Here is an 8,968-nt window from a genome sequence, read left to right on the forward strand (position 1 = left end):
TCTTTTAAATTGAAAAAGCAGATCCGTTGGAATCATGGAAATGCGAGGAATAAGAACAGCTTCACCCTCATAAGGCCCTGTCAAGATTGTGGCCTCTATTAGGTTTTCCATTGTTTTTTTTACGGCAAGTCGCGTGCCATTGCAAAGCTTTGGTGGGTTGATATTTCTTAAAAGTATTATTGGTACGCCTATTTTTAGTTGTAGCACGTGTGGTGGAAACCCTGAAGGATCAATGGAATTTAAAAATTCAGATGGATAATTAACCGCTTCATTTGGTTCCAAAATACAAATTAACTGCGTAAAACTTGCGAATATACAACATTCTTCGCTGTCCAATTGTCGCTGCATATAAATAGATTGTCAGGTTTACCGACCCTCGAAAATGCAACATACAATTGTCCATGGGAAAAACAATCAGTATTAAGATCAATACCACATTTTTCTAATGATTGACCTTGAGCTTTGTTAATGGTGATTGCAAATGCTAATCGAATTGGGAATTGCAATCTTTTAAATTGAAAAGGCAGATCCGTTGGAATCATGGGAATGCGAGGAATAAGAACAGCCTCACCCTCAAAAGGCCCTGTCAAGATTGTGGCCTCTATTAGGTTTTCCATTGTTTTTTTTACGGCAAGTCGAGTGCCATTGCAAAGCTTTGGTGGGTTTATATTTCTTAAAAGTATTATTGGTACGCCTATTTTTAGTTGTAGCACGTGTGGTGGAAACCCTGAAAGATCTATGGAATTTAAAAATTCAGATGGATAATTAACCGCTTCATTTGGTTCCAAAACTGTGTCGACTGACTTGTAAAGGACTGCCTGGTCTTGAATCTTGGTCAAAACAATATTGTTGATTTCGTGGACGTCTATATTTTTGGGTGCGAGAATCGCTCTTTCACTTAGCCATTTATTATTTTTATAATTTTTTAGAATATTCGGAAATACTTTTTCAATCAATTCATTTTTGGACGTCACTAAATTACAGAAATCAGCAGGTAGTTGTATACGTCCTGAAATTGAGTCTACTGGGAGCTTTCCGTTTCCCATTGCCAGCAATTGATCTGAAAATGTTTGACCAGAGTCATCGTTTTGCAATCGGACACGCATATTTGTAGTTAATTTTAATGTTTTTACGTGTGCCCATAAATTAGAATTTTTCAGGCAAGCATTCATTTCGTCTGCAGGAGTTGATCTAGGTATTATAGGTAATGTTTGCCTGAAATCTCCCGCAAGCAATATTAAGGTGCTGCCAAAGGGTTTCGACTTCCCTCGCAAATCTTTCAAGCATTGATCCAGAGCCTCGAGCGATTTTTTGTGTGCCATTGTGCACTCATCCCAAATAATAAGTTTGCATTGCTGCAATACTTTACCCATCCCAGATGATTTGGAAATACTGCACGTGGGAGTTTCTGTAGAATGCAAGTTCAGAGGCAATTTCAAAGCGGAATGAGCAGTTCTTCCACCAGGCAGCAATGTTGCGGCTATTCCGGACGACGCAATTGCCAACGCTATATCATTTTTTGATCGAATTGATGCCAGAATCAGTTTTATCACAAACGTTTTACCAGTACCTCCTGGCGCATCCAAAAAGAAAATTTCTCCAACGTTGTTATCGACACAATGCATTATCGTATCATAAATGTCTTTTTGTTCCGACGTTAACTTGGAAATGTTATTTTGTACATACGACAATAGATCACTCGTACTTTAACTTTATTCACGATCCAATTCTACAAATGTCGAAACAGCAGCGATACGGTTAGGTGAAGGCATTCCCAAATCCTGAAGAGGTTTGTTTGCCATACTTACGCACAAATCTTCTATAACAACTAAAGTGTAGTTATAAATTTCTGATGTAAAATCAAAAGTCATATCTGACGTCTCTAACTGTTTTCGATGAAGTATATCTTCGGACATTTTTGACTTATATTTTTCCCATAACTCTGTAGGAGCTGATGGAGAGCAAGTTGTTAAAATGATGCCAAACAATGCACGAATTTGACTTGGGGTTGACGTTTCGCACGCGTCATTGATGCAGTTATCCCAGTGTTGGTCATTCTCCAATAAATTCAGAGCTTGGCATGCACTACGGTAAGTGTCATGTATAGTACCATTTACAGTCCTCAAATACTCAAAGGATGTCGAACCGGGTACATTCACCAAAAGCAGGCGTAGAAAGAAGCATTCATGTTGATTGGGGTGAACGGTGTAGAGTCTTCCTATCGTGGTATCTTTGAAGATGGTAGGTTGGCCGTCGACTGACTTACCCTGTTTTCGACGTTCAAATACTTTATTTTTAGTATTCCACGTGTAATACGAAGGCACTTCAGTATACAGCAGTTTTTTTGCAAAAGAATCATTTTTGCAAAGCGAAAAAAAAGCTGTTAATGTTGTATCCGGTGGATTCAGGACTCTTTGTTGCACGTTGGTTTCCGTGAAATAAACACGTTGACCATTCTGTAAATGTACCGCTAAGTGAACAACAGCTGGACTACGTTCATGTATCGGAAATGACAGAATTCGCCAAACAGCTTCATTACTGCTTATGTATCTTCCAGCCTGATATTCTACGATTTCATCGAAATCTTTGATTTCGGACTGCAAGCCAAAAACTGCCATGTCACTGCCTTTGTTGACGTATTTACATATGTATTTGATTGCCTTTACGGAGTTACAGTATTCAACGTTTATGTGTGCATTAAATGTTTTTGATAATAATGGGGAATATGGAACAACCCACTGGTTATCTACTTCGATGGTGGTACCGTTACGCTTCTTTATTATTGCTGTTTTACCGCCATCTTCAGTAGATCTTCTTCTATATTGTGGGTAACCATCATTGCCAGTAATTGTTTTGGGTACTAAAAGTCGAGGATATTGCTTTGTGCACCTTCCTTTGGCCATGCATGGTGAATTTTCGTTCAGTGCACCGCAAGGTCCATGTATCATATTTTTTACAATAATATCATGTAACCCCTTATCGACATTTTTATCAGGTATTTCAGCGGAAATCACATCATCAATTTCGTTCGAAGTAATTTTTTTATGTAGCCAGATTAGTATATGTGCGTGTGGCAAACCTCGTTTTTGCCATTCCACTGAGTACATCCAGCATCGCACTGACCCAAACACTTCATGTTTTACAAGATAGTTTATCAGTGATTTCAACTTTTGCCGGAAGACACGTGCCGTAATGTCATGCCTATGAACCGCCGATTGTCCTTGAAGTAAAAGCTGCAGTATCTCGTCCCAAGATTGATTACATGTAAATGTAATAAATAAATCTGGACGACCATAGAGACGAACATACGCAATAGCATCTTGAGCATATTCATGCATATGACGGGGACTGCCAGCATATGACGAAGGTAAAATTGTTAATCTTCCAATGTTTGTGGTATTACCGTCATTTATAACTGCATCTCGCAAATGAATGTATTGTTCAGAGCGGAGCTTGGTCTGATTCAGGCGGATATATAGCAAACGTTCTGATTCAATTTTAGCATACATATCCACGACAAATTGGTGAAACAATTCACGGCATTTTAAAATATAATTTTCTTCATCCTGCCGAATCATTAGTCTATAGGAATAATAATGCATTGCACTGCATTTCTTATTCATTTCTTTGTTAGTGGCTGGATTCATCAATTTAATATTAAAGTGATAGCCGTCGGCTCCATCCCAAAAAATGATAGGATATTGTAGGGCATCGTAGCATCGATGAGTTTCAGCAATTCTTAACAACTGAGCGTTTCGCTTATGAAGAATAATATCTCGAGGTAAAAACTGATCACCGACCATAACGATTGCCACTTCGTCGATAGTCGGAGCATTGTATCTACGCACATGTTGGCCAGGAGGCGTTTTGTCAGCGGAAATAACAATTTTATGCGTATCAGTAGGCATCAAATCGATGGCTGTTTTGAACAGACGCACTAAATTATTATTTTCGTGGAAAAGATGTTGCAATTGGGAAACGATTGTCCTTTCAACGTTGGGAGAAATTTCGCAACGTGCATTCAATTCAGAATTTCTATCACTGATGAAGTACAATTGTAAAAATTTATGATTCTCGCCTGAGAATGGTAGAAGGGACCCTGCTTTATGATAAATTTGCCCTTTTACTTTGAAAGTAGACATAAATTGATCTGGATTTTCGATTTGGGCTCCAAATGACGTCATTTGGAAACATGAGTTGTATTGTCTGATTTTTGACAAAAAACGCTTAGATTCTGACGTAGTTCCAGTAAGGAAAGTCTTCAATGGCTCTGGTAGTGCAGCCAATAGAGGAAGTTTAACTTTTCCTGAGGCGCAACACATTCCCATTGTTTCACCATTGAATTTCAAGGCCTTGCAATAGGGACAAATTTTAGACATTGTCCCGATTTGAACACATCTACTCAAGCTATAATCATCGACTGGGTTGTACCTGAATGCCAGGCGATAACTTTCAGGTTGCTCTGATTCCTCGGCACGCTTTCTTTTCTTACTTTCTCTATCAGCAGCAAGCCTGATTTCTTGCTGTTCTTGTGATTCCTCGGCACGCTTTCTTTTCTTACTTTCTCTATCAGCAGCAAGCCTGATTTCTTGCTGTTCTTGTAATTCCTCGGCACGCCTTCTTTTTTCACATTCTCTTTTAGCAGCAAGTCTGCTTCCGCGTTGCTCTGGTAGTTCCTCGGCATGCTTTCTGTTCTTTCTTTCTCTATCAGCCTCAAGCCTGTTTCCCTGCTGTTCTTTTGATTCCTCGGCACGCCTTCTTTTTTCACTTTCTCTTTTAGCAGCAAGTCTGCTTTCGCGTTGCTCTGGTAGTTCCTCGGCACGCTTTCTTTTCTGACTTTCTCTATCAGCAGCAAGTTTTTTGGCATAGACTCTTTGAGCATCTTCATCAGTCATTGTAAACTTAAACATTAATAGATTTCTACGTGAACATATGTCTTATATAACTTGAATGACGTCACCGTCAAAGCAAAAATGACGACAACTAATTTCATGACGTCAGCCGACACAGAAACATGACGTCACCTGACAACTAATTTCATGACGTCAGCCGACACAGAAACATGACGTCACCTGATCCACAGATCCACAGACAGACAACTTATTTTTATATATATAGATATATATATCAAACAGTTCGTGGTAACGAACTGTAGTAAGGAGCGACACGACTCAATAGTAACCAACACTCTAAAAAATGGAATTTTGATACCAATAGCTACATTTATAAAATCACATTTTAATGCTGATTTCAAATATATAACTTTCATCAAGATTAGTCTGACCTATCAAAAGTTACGAGCCTGAGAAAATTTGCCTCATTTTAGAAAATAGGGCAAAACACCCCTTAAAAGTCATACAATCTTAACGAAAATCACACCATCAAATTCAGCGTATCAGAGAACCTTATTGTAGAAGTTTCAAGCTCCTATCTACAAAAATGTGGAATTTTGCATTTTTTGCCAGAAGACAAATCACGGATGCGTGTTTATTTGTTATTTTTTTTCCAGGGGTGATCGTGTCGACCTAGTCGTCCTAGAATGTCGCGGCAGGGCTCATTCTAGCGGAAATTAAAAGTTCTAGTGCCCTTTTTGAGTGACCGAAAAATTGGAGGGCACCTAGGCCCCCTCCCACGCTCATTTTTCCCGAAAATCGCAGGATCAAAATTCTGAGATAGCCATTTTATTCACCATAGTCCAAAAACCTAATAACTATGTCTTTGGGGACGACTTACTACCCCGCAGTCTCCCTGGGAGGGTTGCAAGTTATAAACTTTGACCTGTGTTTACATATAGTAATGGTTACTGGGAAGTGTAAGGACGTTTTCAGGGGATTTTTTTGGTTTGAGAGGGAGATTTGAGGTGCGGGGAGGGGGAGGTTACGCGGGAGGATCTTTCCATGGAAAAACTTCTCATTGGGGAAGAGACTTTCGATGAAGGGGGCGCAGGATTTTTTTTTGCATTATTTAAAAAACAAGGAAAAAATAAATATGAGAAGTTTTTTCTACTGAAAGTGAGGAGCAGCATTAAAACTTAAAACGAGGAGAAATTATTGCGCATATGAGGGTTTACCTCCTCGTAATACCTCGCTCTTTACGCGAAAATATTTTTAGTAATTTCAACTATTTATTCTACGGCCTTTGTGATTCAAGGGTCATTCTTAAGGAATTGGGACAGAATTTAAGCTTTAGTGTAAAGAGCGAGGTATCGACGAGGGGTAAACTCCCTCATATACGCAATAAAAAGATACGACTATAGAAGTTCGTTACGTAAGTTAATTCGTAAATTATGTATATTTTTTACTAATGAAAATGTTCGTAAAACAATTAAAAGTTCTAGTTGCCTTTTTAAGTAATCAAAAAATTAGACGGCAGCTAGGCTTCCTACCTCTCTCCTTTTTTCTAAAAATCTTCCGATTAAAACTATGAGAAAGCCATTTAGCCAAAAAGAAAATTAATATACAAATTTCATTTTAATTATTTATGTGCGGAGAGTCAAGATCAAAACATGCGTGAATTAAAAAACGTCCAGAAATTAAATAAAAACAGCAAGTTTTTTCAAATGAAAGTAAGGAGCGACATTAAAACTTAAAACGAACAGAAATTACTCCGTATATGAAAGGGGCTTTTCTTCCTAGACGCCCCGCTCTTTACGCTAAAGTTTTTTCCTTTTTTAAAAAGTAGAGCTAAGAGAAAGAGTCAAACTTTAGCGTAAAGAGCGGGGCGTTGAGGAAGAAAAGCCCCTTTCATATACGGAGTGATTTCTGTTCGTTTTAAGTTTTAATGTCGCTCCTTACTTTCATTTAAAAAAACTTGTTTTTTTATTTAATTTCTGTATATATATATATGTATATATATATATATATATATATATATATATATATATATATATATATATATATATATATATATATATATATATATATATATATATATATATATATATATATATATATATATATATATATATATATATATAGCCATTTGACACGTAAAATGAGCAAGTGTTTTAGACTCTTCTACAAGCATAGTAATAGAACCTGGTTATAATGTTGCACTGTCTGTTGTCTTAGAACAAAAATAATATCAAATACACAATTACTATTAATGATGATTAAGTTTTTGAACACATCTACCGTCTCATTTAAATAATAAGCAGTATACCCTTGTGTCAAACTTTTAGAAAGGTCAAAAAATCAAAAACTTATAAAATTTCTGCAGCTACTATTACTACTACTACTAACAACTCACGGCACCACCAGGCCGCCTGAGGCAAACACAGCTACACACACTCCTCCTCAATCCCAATCTAATCAGATTTTCCCTCTTTAAACCACCTCAGGAAGTTCCCATTTCCTTTAAATCTTTCTTTATTACATCCACCCAATCCAACTGCGGACGACATGCTTTCCGTTAGCCCTAGACGGTTACGGAAAAGGGCAATCTTTGGCAATCTGTTATCCTTAAGCCGCAGAACATGCCCTAGCAATCTTAGTCTTCCTGTCATTATATCCCTAGAAAGCGGTTTTGAACCACACTTTTCTTACAGCCTACTGTTTAAAATACGGTCAGTAGGCTGGGTACCCAGAACAATCCGTACGCATTAAATCTGGAAAACATCTAGCAAATCTTCATCCGCTTTTTGGAGTCCCCATGCTTCAGAGCCATATTTGGACACATTTATCACTATAGCTTCCAATATTCTAATCTTGGTTTGCAGACTTGTCTTTCTATTCTTCCAAACTTTTTTTAACTGTGAAAAACACCATGAGCCTTGGCTATCCTACTTTTAACATCTTCACTGCTCCCCCCGTCTTTACTAATAATGTTACCAAGGTAAGTGAAGCTGCCCACCTGATCAATCTTTTCGTTACCCAGCGTCACCTTTTCGTCTTCACTTATTCCTAGCCTAAGTGACTTAGTCTTCATACCGTAATTATTTCTTAGAATTTTTCAATGGCTTGTATTATCCTCGTTTCTTTCTTCTTTACGGTTTCTTCGTTTAGTCTTCTTACCATTTATTTTTAATCGAACTGTAGCACCCTGAACTCGCAAAACCTCTAAAAGTTATGTAGAGTTTTTCCTCCCCATTTGATTAAGTGGTATCAAATTGCCTTTCCTGTCCTTCTTAAGACAATCCATCAAAATGATCCATATAAAGGCAGATAGAACACAACCCTGCCTAACTCCTGATTTAATACGAAACCAACTACTAACATCATTTTAATGTCACAATCCTTTAAAGTCTGGTATACAACCCTTTGCTAACATAACCATTTGCCATTTGCCACTTGCTAACCTAATACAACCTTTGCTAAGGCTCTTCTATCAACATAATCGAATGCTTATTCAAAATCTATAAAAGTGAGAACCAAAGGTGTTTTATAGCCCAAAAACTTCTCAATTATTAACCTAAGAGTGAAAATTTGATCGACACAACCTCTATCTTTTCTAAGAACCGCTCTGTTCATCTCTTAACAGTTTGTCTACAGCATCTCTCAGCCTAAGAAGTATCATATTAATTAGGTAGTAATTTGCTACCTAAAGAGACCAGACTAATGCCTCAATAATTACAAGACTCACTCCTATCACATTTCTTATGTAGTGGTTTAATTAAGGTTTTCCTGAAATCACTCGGTACTTCCGCTTTTTCAAAAATCATATTTATAATCTTCAGTAGCTTATTTCTAACCTCAGAGCCACCATATTTAAGAAACTCAATTGCTACACTATCAGCAACTGGAGCCTTATTATTTTTTAATTCTTTTAGTGCTTTTGCTAATTCTTCCTCGCAAAACAAATCTTCCTTCACATCCAAGTATCACAAACTTTTTCATTTTCCTCTATATCTCTTCCTGTAACTCTATCTGAGATTAGCACATTCTCAAAATGTTCTACCAATCTCTCTTTAATTCTGTCCTTATTCCTAATTGTGGCCCCGTTCGTATATTTAACTGGCACAAGTCCAGAT

At 37.4% G+C, this 8,968-nt stretch overlaps 1 protein-coding gene across 2 annotated transcripts in view; it reads right to left on the reverse strand.

Moving 5' to 3' along the window:
• The window catches only part of LOC136032210 (uncharacterized), a 43,846-nt gene that overhangs the window by 12,292 nt on the left and 22,586 nt on the right, over positions 1 to 8,968 (reverse strand). The gene's annotated exons all lie outside the window — the stretch shown is intronic.

This window comes from Artemia franciscana, chromosome 10, assembly GCF_032884065.1.
Source record: "Artemia franciscana chromosome 10, ASM3288406v1, whole genome shotgun sequence".
Lineage (NCBI taxonomy): Eukaryota > Metazoa > Arthropoda > Branchiopoda > Anostraca > Artemiidae > Artemia > Artemia franciscana.